The 15,415-nt window shown below is 45.8% G+C and overlaps 1 protein-coding gene and 1 long non-coding RNA gene across 15 annotated transcripts in view; both read left to right on the forward strand.

Annotated features, from left to right (window-relative positions):
* The window catches only part of LOC135189268 (uncharacterized), a 48,134-nt gene extending 42,225 nt beyond the window's left edge, over window positions 1–5,909 (forward strand). The window contains exon 2 of the long non-coding RNA XR_010308005.1: window positions 5,510–5,909. This is a non-coding gene — a long non-coding RNA (uncharacterized LOC135189268). The remainder of the gene's footprint in view (window positions 1–5,509) is intronic.
* The window catches only part of DLG2 (discs large MAGUK scaffold protein 2), a 1,415,634-nt gene that overhangs the window by 138,858 nt on the left and 1,261,361 nt on the right, over window positions 1–15,415 (forward strand). The window lies entirely within an intron of this gene.

Below are 15,415 nucleotides of genomic sequence, written 5' to 3' on the forward strand. Positions count from 1 at the left end.
AGCAGAGCTAAACTTGCCAGGTATTGAGACAATTTCCTATTTATTAGCTTAAAGACTGATTCTGTAATCTGTCTGGGGGAGAAAATGCTTATAGAAAAGCATAGATTCTGTTTTCTAACAAAATGCAGCATTTAATTCTAACTGATCTTAAGGGTGAATTTCAAACAGGCATCCCAGTTTTCCTTTTTTTTTTTTTTTTCCCCACTTAGACTTTCTATTGTAGGCACCTGCTTGCTGTCATCAAGTGGAAACACAGCTCTTCCACTTCCCTGCTCCCACTATCAAACACACTTAATTGTACAACTCCATGAATAGGTAAAAAGTCACCTGTTAAAAAGCTGGAAGTTCATGGGATCTCAGGATATTAGGGGTTGGAAGGGACCCAAGGAAGTCATCGAGTCCAGCCCCCCTGCCATGGCAGGACCACACCATCTAGCACAGATCACAGAGGAACACATCCAGAAAAAGAGACTCCAAAACCTCTCTGGGGAGCCTGTTCCAGTGCTCTGGGACCCTTACAGGAAAGTTCCCCCTTGTGTTGAGGTGGAACCTCTTGTGCTGCAACTTACACCCATTGCTCCTGGTCCTATCCCAGGGAGCAAGTGAGCAGAGCCTGTCTGAGTCCCCTCTTAGTCTTCTCCAGACTAAAACGTCCCATGTCCCTCAGCCTCTCCTCATAAGGTATGCTCTCCAATTCCCTCATCATCCTTTTAGCCCTCCACTGAACTCTCTCCAGCAGATCCCTGTCTGTCTTAAACTGGGGAGCCCAAAACAGAGTGCAGTATTCAACATGAGGTCTCAGCAGGGCAGAGTAGAGGGGGAGGAGAACCTCCCTTGATATGCTGGACACACTCCTCCTAATACACCCCAGGATCCCATTGGCCTTCTTGGCCACAAGGGCACTTTGCTGTGCCCATGGTTAACTTGTTATCCACCAGGACCCCAGGTCCCTCTCCAGAGGGCTGCTTTCCAGCAGATCATCTCCCAGCCTGTACTGGTGCAGTTTATTATTTCTCCCCAGGTGCAGGACTTGTTCTTGTTGAACTTTATTGGGTTCCTCTGTGCCCAGCTCTCCAGTCTGTCCAGCTCTCACTGGATGGCCTCACAGCCTTCAGCTGTATCAGCCACGCCTCTTGGTTTGGTGTCATCAGCAAACTTGCTGAGCAGACTCTGTCCTCTCATCAATGTCACTGAAGATGTTGAACAGGTCTGGACCCAGCAGTTGTGCTTGGGTACTTCAGAGACTGCTTTCAAATGTGTTTAAATGTTTTGAGAGCTTCTTTAATACAAGAGTAACCTCTGGCAATAAAATATTAACCTTTAATTTACATTCTTCATTGCTTTGGATTCCTCTTCTATGTTATCAGTTTCTAATTTGTTGCTGGTTTGGGGTTTTCAGTTCAAATCACAGAAATTGAGATGTGAAGCTAGACTGTTAGGTGATGCAAACTGTGCTAATTCCCAACATCTGAGACTCTGGCTTTTTACGCCAATGGATTTTGTCACACAAAACCTTGCTGTGTTCACGCTAGAGCTTTATTTTCAGTTGCATTAGTAACAGCTGGGATTAACTTTGTCTTGCTGTGACAGGCAGTTGCAAGCTCTGTGAGAAGGCACAATGTTGTTCACTTCATCTGAGCTACCTTTGTTTGTAGCATGGCAAACTGTCAGTGAAGAGCTTGGAAAATGATGTCGATTTAATGTTAATGAGATGCATCACAGCATCCAAATCTGGGCTCCTCAATTCAAGAGAGAGGTTGAGATACTGAAATATGTCCAGAGAAGGGTGACAAAGTTGGTGAGAGGCCTGAAACACAAACTCCATGAGGAGAGGCTGAGGGAGCTGAAGATCTTTATCCTGGAAGAGGCTCAGGGATGATCTTATTGCTCTCTACAACTACCTGAAGGGAGGCTGTAGCCAGGTGGGGTTGGTCTCTTCTCCCAGGCGACCAGCAACAGAACAAGGGGACACAGACTCAAGTTGTGCTAAGGAAGGTTTAGGCTGGATGTTAGGAGGAAGTTGTTGGCAGAGAGAATGATTGGCATTGGAATGGGCTGCCCAGGGAGGTGGTGGAGTCACCATCCCTGGAGGTGTTCAAGAAAAGCCTGGCTGAGGCACTTAGTGCCATGGTCTGGTTGATTGTCTAGGGCTGGGTGCTAGGTTGGACTGGATGATCTTGGAGGTCTCTTCCAACCTGGTTAATTTGATGATTCTAACAGTGATAGTCTTCTCAGACAGTGTTAGGAAGCTCCAACCTTCCTCACTGTGTCTGCAAATCCTGCAAAGCAGAACAGCCTATCCTTCCTTCCTTCCTTCCCCTGAAAAAAATGAATTGATGCCAGGAAATGAGGAACTGGCATGAATTTGTCATACATAAAATTCTCTCACTAGGGGTCTGTCTGTATTAACCATTAGTTCTAATGGTCTCTGCTGGTGCAAAGGGATCAGTTATGTCATGACTATAGTCCAAAACATTGTCTTAGGGAGAAAAAGCATCCAGCCATCCCTTTTCATAGTTGAAATTTTGGTATATTGAGACCTATTTCACAAATGTGATGCCAGTATAATTTTGTCATAGTGGTCCTGCTGAGCTGGAAACGCTTTGGAAGCAGGAGCTCAGTTCTACTCTTTTCCACGTGCTGTTTGTGGAATATTTTGCTGCATTTCAGGTGTGAGGCCAAACATTGTGCCTCAATAGATGAACACAGGCCAGTGCCATAAGGTTTAACAAGTTCTGCACTTTGGCCACAGCAACCCCATGTAGCACTACAGAGTGGCTGGAGAGCAGTCAGGAAGAAAGGGACCTGGGGGTACTGGTAAATAGTAGCTGAAGATTAGCCAGCAGTGTGCCCAGGTGGCCAAGAAAGTCAATGGCATCCTGGCCTGGATCAGGAACAGTGTGGCCAGCAGGACAAGAGAGGTTATTCTTCCCCTGTACTTAGCAATGGTCAGGCCACACCTTAAGTACTGTGTCTGGTTCCGAGCTCATCAATTCAAGAAAGGTGTTGAAGTGCTTGGCTGTGTCCAGAAAGCTGGGGTTGGTTAGTCTGGAGAAGGGGAAGCTCAGGGGAGCCTTTATTGCTGTCTACCACTACCTGAAGGGAGGTCATAGCCAGCTGGGGGTTGGTCTTTTCTGCCAGTCACCCACTGACAGAACAAGAAGACAGAGTCTCAAGCTCTGTCAGGGCAGGTTTAGGCTGGACATCAGGAAGAAGTTCTTGGCAGAAAGAGTGATTGACATTGGAATGGACTGCCCAGGGAGGTGGTGGAGTCACCATCCCTGGAGGTGTTTAAGAGGAGACTGGATGAGGCACTTAGTGCCATGGTTAGTTAATTTCAGGGTGTTAGGTGATAGGTTGGACTCAATGGTCTCATAGGTCCTTTCCAACCTGTCTAATTCTGCAATTCTGTGGAAATAGACCTTAATGGCATAACCAGAGCAGTTATTATGGAAGGAATGCAGCCTCATTTGGACTGTGGACCGAGTTGAGTCTAAAACTGGTGATGTTGACTTGAGAAAAACAAAAGGAAGGAAGACAAAGATGAAAGAACTGCATAAATACGTGCTGTGATTGCACACCAGGCACCAAATGGCTGCCTATGGGTTTCCCAGGGTGGTGGTTGAGGCCCCATGGCTGGAGATATTTAAGGCCAGGCTGGCCGAGGCTGTGGCCAGCCTGATTTAGGCTAGGGTGTTTCTGCCCGTGGCAGAGGGGGTTGGCAGTAGATGATCCTTGTGGTCCCTTCCAACTCTGATGCTCTGATTCCAAGCAATGTGGGCTAACCCTAGATCAGTTGAGCCAGGGTAGTTGTTACCACTGATTGCTGGGAGAAAAGAATGAACCCACACTGTTGCTCTACAAGAAGTTCAGAACTGGAGGCTTTCAACCTCTTATTTTCCTTTTCACACTTAGTAGAAGGAAGATGAGTGTTGTCTCCAAGATGGAGGTCTGGTTTTGTTCAACAGGGGGTTTAAATTAACCTCACTGAAAGTAGGAGCTTGATGGCTTTTTTAGTGCAGAGATTTGTCTGTTTAGTTAAGATAGCTTCTTCTGTTCAGCTACAGCTAATTACATTCATCATTAACTGGTCCAGAGCTTGCAGCACTGTTCATTTAAATGATTGTTAATGGGAGCTACACTCACTGAGACGTTGGGTTAAATGCCAGTCTAATGAGGGTATGTTGGTTACTTCACTGTAGCTGAATCCCTGCTCTTGTATGGAGGGAGGTAAAGATTTCCTTCCTTTCTCACTAGATTTACTGAAGATGTGACTTGAGTGTATTCAATTAAAAGAAAGCCCATCAACAGTAGAGAAATCCATTAAGAAAGCAGGACTAATGGAGAAATAATCTCAGAAATTAAGCAAGAGCACAAATATTTGACTGTTAAAGCCAATCTTTCATTTTATTGCTTATTTTTAAAAGCTGGCTCTCCTGAAAGGTGACATTGCCACAGCTCTGGAAAATGAAGTCTTGATCCACTGAAGCAGTGCAGCACTGCAACTGTGACAGCCTCTGGTTTTGAATGAAACTTTGCAGATTGAACGAGGGAACGCCAGCGTTGAAAGCAAAAGTTGCTGTTGCATGAGAAGATGACATTGTCACCTTGCTTTGCCTGACTTAGTAGTGCAGAGCCAGTGAATTATGCAAGCTTTCAAACCTCCTCTCTGTGATGTCTCGGTCTGGAAGTTGGGAAAGAGATATGTTTCTTTTTGAATGTTCCCATGAGTGAAATTAAAACACAAAGAAAGTAATATGCCAAGACAAGACTATTTGTTAAAGAGAGAGAATGGAAGGAAGGAAGAAAGGAAAAGGCAGAGAGAGGGAGAGATGAAATGGGGAAAGAGCAAGCAGAAGAGGTAGTTGCTACCTTGTGGTCCTTCTTTGGTGGTGGAAGGGGAGGAGATAAATCCTGGGCTGCTGCCTCCAGCATGAGATGTCCCTGATGATGTTCCCTTTCCCTCTGTGCCCCCTGTAAGCTGGCATAGCCTGGGACTTTTATTATACTCCTGGTTCATGATCACAGTTCCTCGTGGCCCACACCCTTATCACATCCCAGGGGGTCTTTGGTGTGTCTGCAGGGGCTGGTGCCTACCCCCCGAGTAGTTGCTGTCTCTGTGGGCAGAGATCACACACCAGGCAGATAATTCAGGATGATCTTTGTTGAGATACTCCTCGGTTCTGAGTGTAATGATCACATCACCAGGTGGCTTACATGTTCAAGAGAGAATTGTCTCATAAGAAGACAAGCCTTACCTTGGTCAGTGCCACTGGCTGGACACTGGCTGCAGTGTGTCCCTACAAGTGGCAGTGGGCACTGTCTGTTGACATTTACCCAGCCATAGGACCACAACCCAAATAATACTTCCCCACCCATATGCTTCCTAGAAGTTATATAAGTAAAGAAATTGTAAGTGCATGAAGCCAAAAATATGAAAGAGTAGAGAACAGATGAAGTGAGATATTTTTGTCTTGAAATAAAACTTTCCTTTCTGATTCTGACTTAGGCTTTCTTCAGTCCAGCTGGCATTCCTTACCTGCCTTCAACAAAGTCTGCAGTGGCTTTTGCTGAGCTAAGTCTTCATATGTGCCTCTACCCTCACTGACCTTCAGCTGCTCCTGCTGCCACTGATCATACCCTTCCCTGAGATGTTCTTCTCCATTAGTGACTCTAACATCTTTGGAATCACATTTTGTGATCATGACACATTTTGAATAATGTTTATCACATTTTGTCACTTCATCATATTTTGAATTGTTTTTTGTCATCTTCTGACCCTTCAACAGCTTTCTGTGAGGATGCCCCAAAGACCTGCTCTTGGTTTTTCCTTTACTCTTTCCCTCTTGTCTCTTGGTACTCTTATCGACAAATAAATAATTACCTGATGTCTGTTGATGGGTCACAGACTTGCTTGCCTGCTCCAGTCCGGTTTTATTCTGTTCAAGCAGCGGTCAGAAGCACATCAGGAGAAATGTGGCCAGCAGGTGGAGGGAGGTGATTCTTCCCCTCTACTCCGCTCTGGTGAGACCCCACCAGGAGCACTACATCCAGTTCTGGAGCCACTATTACATTAGGGATGTGGAGATGCTGGAGTGTGTCCAGAGAAGAGCCACGAGGATGATCAGAGGGCTGGAGCACTTCTCTTAGGAGGACAAAGTGAAGGAGTTGGGGCTGTTGAGTTTGGAGAAGAGGAGGCTCTGAGGTGACCTTCTTGTGGCCATCCAGTATTTGAAGGGGGCCTACAAAAAAGCTGGGGAGGGACTTTTTAGGCTATCAGGGAGTGCCAGGACTAGGGGGAATGGAGCAAAGCTGGAGATGAGGAGATTCCGAATGGATGTGAGGAGGAAGTTTTTGAGCATGAGAGCGTTGAGAGCCTGGAATGAGTTGCCCAGGGAGGTGGTTGAGGCCCCATACCTGGAGGGGTTTAAAGCCAGGCTGGATGAGGCTGTGGGCAGCCTGCTCTAGGGTAGGGTGTCCCTGGGCATGGCGTGGGGGTTGGAACTGGATGATTCTTGTGGTCCCTTCCAACCCTGACTGATTCTATTCTATGATCTGGGGTTGCTTTTCTACAAGGTCTGATTGACATCTAAATGTCAATTCAAGCCACCATCAGCATGGCTGTTGTTAATATCTCCTATTGCTGCCTCCTTTTGAGGCAAAGTTGTGAAAGTGATGTATGCTGCATCCACTTTGTATCTTTCAAATCTCTTTGCCTATCTTCTAAGCATGTGGTCTTTTTCTAACTGTTACACAGCTTATCTTGGCTCCTATCACCTGGCACCTCACTCAGTGCAAGATTTTTTTTTCTCCATCTTTCTTCCATTTAAATGGATTCAAAATTCACATGCTGAGATGTTTTCCTAGCCCAGCACACTGACAACCTCATCTCCTTCCTGCATTCAGCTGTTAGTTCCCCTGTCTCTGTTTATACAAGAAAGTCTTGTTTTCATTTTGAACAACCTTCTTCTCTCATCCCCACATGGTTTGTCATCTCTTGTTCATTTTCAAATGTCAGCCTCCAACTTTGAAGGGATGACGATGCCAGCTCCCTTCCTCTTGTTTTTACATCTTCAAGTCATCACCTTTCCCATGCTTACCCTCATGTTTGGAAGGAGCTCTCTGAAACAGCAACAAAGCAACTTTCAAGTCATTTTAGAAGTCCTTTTTTTTTTTGCTGTGATTCCTTACAGAAACTTTGACAAGTTGATAGTGTGCCAAGGCAGATCTTTTTTTCATGCTGACTGATATTTCTTGTATTCCCTGGCTGTTTGGGAGCCTCAGATGTTTTTTTGCTTCAAACGTGGCTCTTCTTTTTGAGTCGCCTATCTCAATAGAGCCTTGGTCCATGATCTGAGGGATGCTGAAATAAACTTTGCTTCACTCTAGGCACAGATGTGAAGTTATCTGAAGCTTGTGCCACTTTCTCCTTTTACTCCTCTGCTGCAGCCCACTCTTGAAGTCTGCTAATCTCAGCTTTATAATATTGGTGATATAACCAAGATCTTTCTTCTCCAGTACTCAGCACTGGTCAGGCCACACCTTGAGTCCTGTGTCCAGTTCTGGGCTCCTCAATTCAAGAGGGATGTTGAGATGCTGGAATGTGCCCACAGAAGGGCAACAAAGCTGGTGAGAGCCCTGGAACACAGCACTGTGAGAAGAGGCTGAGGGAGCTGGGGGTGTGCAGCCTAGAGGAGAGGAAGCTTAAGGGTGACCTCATTGCTGTCTACAACTACCTGAAGGGAGGTTGTAGCCAGGTGGGGGTTGGTCTCTTCTCCCAGGCAACCAGCAACAGAAGAAGGGGACACAGTCTCAAGTTGTGCTGAGGAAGGTCTAGGCTGGATGTTCGGAGGAAGTTCTTGCCAAAGAAAGTGATTGGCATTGGAATGTGCTGCCCAGGGAGGTGGTGGAGTCTCCATCCCTGGAGGTGTTCAAGCAAAGCTTGGCTGAGGCATTTAGTGACATCATCTAGTTGATTGGACAGGTCTGGGCAATAGGTTGGGCTGGCTGATCTTGAATGTCTCTTCCAACCTGGTTGATTCTATAATTTTATGATGGTAAGATGAAGCCAATCTCTCAGAAAGTAGCACTCTGGCTGTCACCTAGAGCAAACCAACAAAATTAGTTTGGTTACTGTTTGCTGTGGTTTCTTTGTGCTTGAGCAAGGTAGAAATGAAAAATGGGCACTGTGCAACAATGAAGTCTTTCTGCAGGTTACAGCTTATGAAGGACCGGTTTCTGCTGAGGTTGTTTTCACAAGGACCTTCATCTGCTTGCCCTCTAGAAAGGGAAGAGTGAGACTTGAGCACTGGGGACATTCTGAGCAGCTTGAAAAATAAGATTGGTTTCAGAAGACCTGTAGCTGTCCTAGGCAAGGAGAAGAGGAGGACTTTGAGGGAGATAGATGGCATGAACCTTGACAAGTTTATTGAAGAAAGAATCACTTTATATTCTTCATAGAACAATATAATAACAGTAAAAAAATCTTGTGCTTTGGCTTGGACAGAATTCAATTTTTTTCTCCCTTTGGTACCACTAGCCAGTGACAAATCTGTCCACGAGTATCTTGCAGCAGATGCCTGTTTTATGGCAGATGCCCTCAGTTTTATGGCTGTACTCAAAGTGTCCATCCACATCCATGTGGGTGCTTGAGATGAAGGTGTCTCAAAGATGCGAATCATAGAAGGTCTGAAGTGCCTGCTAGGAGCATGTGTTGACCTGTTGGAGGGTAGGAGAGCCCTGCAGAGTGGCCTAGACAGGCTGGATGGGTGGCCAGAGGCCAATGGGATGAGATTGAATAAGGCCAAGTGCAGGGTTTTATACTTTGGCCACCACAACCCCAAGCAGTGCTACAGGCTGGGGACAGAGTGGCTGAGAGCAGCAAGGCAGAAAGGGACCTGGGGGTACTGGTGGATAGTAGCTGAACATGAGCCAGAAGTGTGCCCAGGTGGCCAAGAGAGCCAATGGCATCCTGGCCTGGATCAGGAACAGTGTGGCCAGCAGGACAAGGGAGGTTATTCTGCCCCTGTACTCAGCACTGGTCTGGCTACCCATTGAGTACTGTATCCAGTTCTGGGCTCCTCAATTCAAGAGAGATGTTGAGATACTGGAACATGTCCAGAGAAGGGCAACAAAGCTTTTGAGGGGGCTGGGGAATGCATCCATGTTTGGAGATGCTGATGAAGCTGGGGTTGTTTAGAGTGGATAAAAGGAAGGTCAGGGCAGACCTCATTGCTGTCTACAACTACCTGAAGGGAGGCTGCAGACAGGTGGGTTTGGTCTCTTCTGCCAGGCAACCAGCAACAGAATGAGGGGACACAAGTTGTGCCGCAGGAGGTCTAGGCTGGATGTTAGGAGGAAGTTCTTCCCAGAGAGAGTGGTTGGCATTGGAATGGGCTGCCCAGGGAGGTGGTGGAGTTGCTGTTTCTGGAGATGTTCAGAAAAGGACTGGATGAGGCACTGCCATGGTCTAGTTGACTGGACAGGGCTGGGTGTTGGGTTGGCGTGGATGATCTTGGAGGTCTCTTCTAACCCAGTCGATTCTATGAAGATGAATGTCCCTATGTCATATTCCTGAGCAAAACTGACTTTTAGAGGGAGCTGATTTTGTAGAGAGTGTGAATGCAGGAGAGAGGCTTGATTAGACTGGTTGAGCAAAGGAACTAGAGGGAAATACTTCTGGAATAGATACAGGAATACAGCAGATAATTTCTGACTCAGATCAGTGGGGAAGAGCCTAGAGAACACTACTCAAACTGAACTATAAGTCTTCTTGCTTTTTTCTCCAAGTTAAGTCATTGCTCTCCTGCAAGTTAAGACATTGCTTTTTTTAATCTCCAGAGTGACAAAGCCATTTGTGTTTTATTGACCAGTGTGTCTTGATCTGCCTGATGACATTTCCCAAGATTAATGTGTCTGCTTCTTGACAATGCATATGCTTCATGTTGCATCACAATTAACCATTGCTACTTGGTATGGTGAAGAGGGAGTCTCTTTATCTGCAACTGCATGAATTCTATCTGCATTTCAAATGGCAAGTAAATAGACAGGTCCCCTATGCCATTCTCTCATCTACCTTTTTCAACTGGAGGAAATAAAAATACATACAAATTCATACTTAGGTTTCCAGTAATGCATATTTTGTGGATACAGCATATTTTGGAGAGCAAATTGGTCTGGATATACAAACAATGGGAAAACAGTAACAAACGCCACAGTGTGTAAGATATCGAACACAAAAGTGCCTCCCATTGTTATAAAAGCTTGACTTAGAATCATAGAATCAACCAGTTTGGAAGAGACATCCAAGATCAGCCAGTCCAACCTAGCACCCAGCCCTAGCCAATCAACTAGACCAGGGCACTAAGTGCCTCAGCCAGGCTTTGCTTGAAGACCCTCAGGGATGGTGCCTCCACCATCTCCCTGAGCAGCCCATTCCAATGCCAATCACTCTCTCTGGGAAGAACTTCCTCCTAACATCCAGCCTATACTTCCCCCAGCACAACTTGAGACTGTGTCCCCTTGTTCTGTTGCTGGTTGCCTGGCAGAAGAGGCCACCCCCTGCCTGGCTACAACCTCCCTTCAGGTAGTTGTAGACAGCAATGAGGTCACCCCTGAGCCTCCTCTTCTCCAGGCTGCACACCCTCAGCTCCCTCAGCCTCTCCTCATAGGGTTTGTGTTCCAGGCCCCTCACCAGCTTTCTCGCCCTTCTCTGGACACATCTCAGCACCTCAACATCTCTCTTGAATTGAGGAGCCCAGAACTGGACACAGCACTCAAGGTGTGGCCTGACCAGTGCTGAGTACAGGGGCAGAATAACCTCCCTTGTCCTACTGGCCATACTGTTCCTGATGCAGGCCAGGATGCCACTGGCTCTCTTGGCCACCTGGGGACTTTGTAGGCTTTTATATGTGTTGGTAGAAATGCCCAATTAATCTTCATAAACCATTTTGAGTGCATATGCTAAGGTTTTTTTTCCTTTGGTTTCTTCATAAATCGTCATCCTAATGCCTTTATCCAGGGTGTTTCAAAGTATCCTTGTAATTCAATGGCAATTCTGAGAGGTTCCACCTCAACACAAGGGGCAGCTTCTTTACTGTAAGGGTCACAGGGCACTGGAATGTGTTTCCCAGAGAGGTTGTGGAGTCTCCTTCCATGGAGACTTTCAAGACCTGTCTGGATGTGTTGCTCTGTGTTAGATGGTATTGTCTTGCTGTGGCAGGGGAGCTGGAGTCAATGATCTTCTTGGGTCCCTTGCAACCCCTAGTATCCTGCGACCCACTTTTGCAGGAATGCATCACTATGTTCAACCTCAAGCTGAGTCATCCATTTGTCTCTAACGAGATTCTCCACATACATAGAGTTAAATTGGTGTGCATTTACCAGAAGGTGCAGATATTTTGCCCCAATAACCTTACAAACATCTCAGGAATGTGCTCACTTAGAAGTTGGTTATTGCTTTAATTAAACTCAGTAGCTGAATATGAACCACCAAGAGAAGCTGAAATCTACCTAACCATTGTTTAAATAAGTATCTCACTATATATTTTTTTTTAGTATATCACACAGTATAAAATGAACTGAAATTTTAATCAGAAACTGGTTCTTCTATTAGGCTTGCCAGCAGAAGCAGCAAGCACAAAGAGTGTCCTTGGTGTATAGGTCTATTTTCTTACAGTGTTTTGAATGCAGTTTCCTCCACCATTGTTTTGAAGGTTTGCAGCAGCTAAGAGGTGGCAATGGCTAACTGTCCCCATCATTAAACTGGAGCAGACATGAAGCAGTCTTCTAAAAATCAAATATATACAAGCCCTGTGAGGAGATGCTGAGGGAGCTGGGGGTGTTTAGCCTGGGGAAGAGGAGGCTCAGAGGTGACCTCATTGATGTCTACAACTGCCAGAAGGGAGGTTGTAGCCAGGTGGGGTTGGTCTCTTCTGCCAGGCAAGCAGCAATAGAAAAAGGGGACAAAGTCTCAAGTTGTCCCAGGGGAGGTCTAGGCTGGATGTTAGGAGGAAGTTGTTGGCAGAGAGAGTGATTGGCATTGGAATGGGCTGCCCAGGGAGGTGGTGGAGTTGCCATCCCTGGAGGTGTTGAAGCAAAGCCTGGCTGAGACACTTAGTGCCATGGTCTGGTTGACTGGCCAGGGCTGGGTGCTAGGTTGGCCTGGATGAGCTTGGAGGTCTCTTCCACCCTGGTTGATTCTATGAAATGTTGAGAGGGAATATGAACTTGGAATCTGTTTAGTTCTTCATTGAAAAAGTAAAGACAGATTTAAGCAATGTTTTTGAGCTTTACTTGGTGAATTTATATTCTTGCTTCTCTTCCCCCTCTTTCCCTCCCTGCCTCTTATATATTCTTGGCTTGCCTTGGTAATTTTATTTGCTTCTGGTCTTTATGAGATCCCTCGCTGCCAACTAATTTTCCTTTCTCCAGGGAGTATTTCAGCTGAACCTTGGTATTTTGAATGTATGTAATGGATCTGAATAATATAATCTGTGCCCCAATAAAAAAACCCAAAATAAGTGTCACAGCTGATATATCTTTAATAGGCAGGGACATGACATAGTTGTAGGAGGTGCAATGAAGACTTGTGGTCTCTGTACATTTGTAATAAAAGTTGACAGGTTGTGAGAAGCCCTAAAAAATGGGGTGGTAAACACCACAAAGGGTTTTATAGAGCCTGTGATGCAAGTCAGTCAGTGAAGCTTTTTCTAGTACTGTTCAGGGATGGACATTTTATTATGGGGAAAAAAAAGAGATAGCAGGTCTCAAAGATTATGACATAGCTGAATGAAATGAAACATTCTGATACGAAAAGGGATTGAGTGAATTGAGATTTTTCATTTATAGAAGTGACTAATAAAAGTGAAATGGATAGAAGGACCCAAAGTCACAAGAAAGAAATCTGACTTGTTTTCCTTTTGACCTGGGAAAGGCTATATTCCTCCCTGCATCTGGGGAGCAATAATAAACTGCACCAGTACAGGCTGAGAGGTGATCTGCTGGAGAGCAGTCCTGTGGAGAGGGACCTGGGAGTCTTGGTGGATAACATCCATGGAACAGTAAAGTGCCCTTGTGGCCAAGAAGGCCAGTGGGATCTTGGGGTTTGTTAGGAAGAGTGTGTCCAGCAGATCAAGGGAGGTTCTCCTACCCCTCTACTCTGCCCTGGTGAGACCTCATCTTGAATACTGTGCTCAGTTTTAGGTTTCCCAATTTAAGAGGGACAGGGGTCTGCTGGAGAGGGTCCAGCAGAGGGCTATGAGGGTGATGAGTGGATTGGAGGGCATGGCTTATGAGGAGAGGCTGAGGGACCTGGGGCTTTTTAGTCTGGAGAAGAGAAGACTGAGAGGGGATTTAATAAATGTTTATAAGTATCTGAGGGGTGGTCAGGAGTAGGGGGACAGGCTCTGCTCACTGCTCCCTGGGATAGGACAAGGAGCAATGGGTGTAAGTTGCAGCACAAGAGGTTCTGCCTCAACACAAGGGGGAACTTCTTTGCTGGAAGGGTCCCAGAGCACTGGCACAGGCTCCCCAGAGAGGTTGTGGAGTCTCCTTCCCTGGAAACTTTCAGGGCCTGTCTGGATGTGTTCCTCTGTGATCTGTGCCAGATTGTGTGGTCCTGCTCTGGCAGGAGGATTGGACTCGATGACCTCCTTGGGTCCCTTCCAACCCCTAACATCCTGTGACCTGGGATATTATATAATTAAGAAAGTTATGAAAGTTGTGGAACTCCAGAAGCCATTTTTCAATAATCAGAAATGACCATAGCAAGGCATCTCAGCCAGATAAAGTGGGGGAGAAAAAACCAAAATCTTTGCATATTTTGCCTACATGAGAACTATCTAGAGTTACTAATGAAGGAAAGGATATGAAATTTCATGCCTCATAGCTTGAGCCTGCCACTGGCAGTTAACACAGTGGGTGCAGACTATGTCCCATCTTGCCCATCAGAAGTTCTTAGGGCTTCTAGTGAGTCTAGCCAGGTGGGGTTGGTCTCTTCTGCCAGGCAAGCAGCAACAGAACAAGGGGACACAGTCTCAAGTTGTGCTGGGGAGGTCTAGGCTGGATGTTAGGAGGAAGTTGTTGCCAGAGAGAGTGATTGGCATTGGAATGGGCTGCCCAAGGAGGTGGTGGAGGTGTTCAAGCAAAGCCTGGCTGAGGGACTTAGTGTCATGGTCTAGTTGATTGGCCAGGGCTAGGTGCTAGGTTGGACTGGGTGATCTTGCAGGTCTCTTCCAATATGATTCTGTGATTCTCTGACTTGTCAGTATCAGATCCTGCAGTCAGGACTGGCCTTGCAGGTTGGTGGCCTGTTGTAATCCCTGTGAATTATTAAATAAGAAATAATGGAATCAGTCAGGGTTGGAAGGGACCACAAAAATCATAGCATCATGTTTTTGAGAGTCTTAGCTTGTACCATATCCCTGGCAGACCTGAAGCAGCTGTGTTGGGGAATATTCCTTGACCATGCAGGCATACATCAGACCTGGCTGTTTGATCCACTTGTAGACAGTTGTCTCTGAGCACTGCAGGGACACTTCTAGGAGCACTTATGACAGGATAATTGAGTTTTGTCATCCATATCTTATATTCTGCTGACAGCTTTCCAATGCCATTAAAGACATCACAGAAGTGATTTTTCTACCTTCATAAGCTTCTGTCCTCCAGCATAAGCTCTCATAATGAGCCTGAGCATTTGACATGTTTTGAGACACTGAATCGATATGCCCTGTCCCTGAAACAATTATAAACCTTATCTTCTCAAGATTCTCCTTTGCCTTTATGTCAAACTCATATAAACCTGCAACTAGAACATTTCTCCACAGCATTATCTGCAGTTCCTTGTCTGTATTCCGTGCAAGTGTGTTTCCTCTTCAGATAGTTCCCTGTAACTTCAGCTGTCACATGAAGCTAACCTGCAGCAGTCAACTAACCAGTAAAATCTCACTGCAGGCATCCGTTGCAGATGTCTCTTCAACAATGCCATGGTAGCAGTTGGCTTCTTTTTAGTACATTCTGGCTTCTTGCAAACAAGATCTCTCCAAAGCTACAGGTAGAGCTTAAGAGGGATATTTTTTGGTCTAATCTCGTTCAGCCTTCCACACTGGTTTTGCAAATTCCTGCTATTTGCAGTCTGCAGATTCCTCCAGAGATAGATATATGTATTTTTTTTTTCCCTGATCTTATCCACTTTGTCTTATTTTCCTTCCAAAATCTGCACTTGGGTTTATTTGTGGTTTGAAAGCTTGGAAATGTTCTTTCATTTTTCACAAGTTTGGATAAGAAACTGCTCAATTTGCCATTTACACACACACACACGCACCCCTCCCCCCACCCTGAGTTTGGCTTATTCTTAATACAATCTCATCCTTAGAATTGGTTGTGTCCAGTTCTGAGCTCTTCAATTCAAGAGAGA

The sequence above is a fragment of the Pogoniulus pusillus genome, chromosome 3 (assembly GCF_015220805.1).
Source record: "Pogoniulus pusillus isolate bPogPus1 chromosome 3, bPogPus1.pri, whole genome shotgun sequence".
Taxonomy (NCBI): Eukaryota; Metazoa; Chordata; class Aves; order Piciformes; family Lybiidae; genus Pogoniulus; species Pogoniulus pusillus.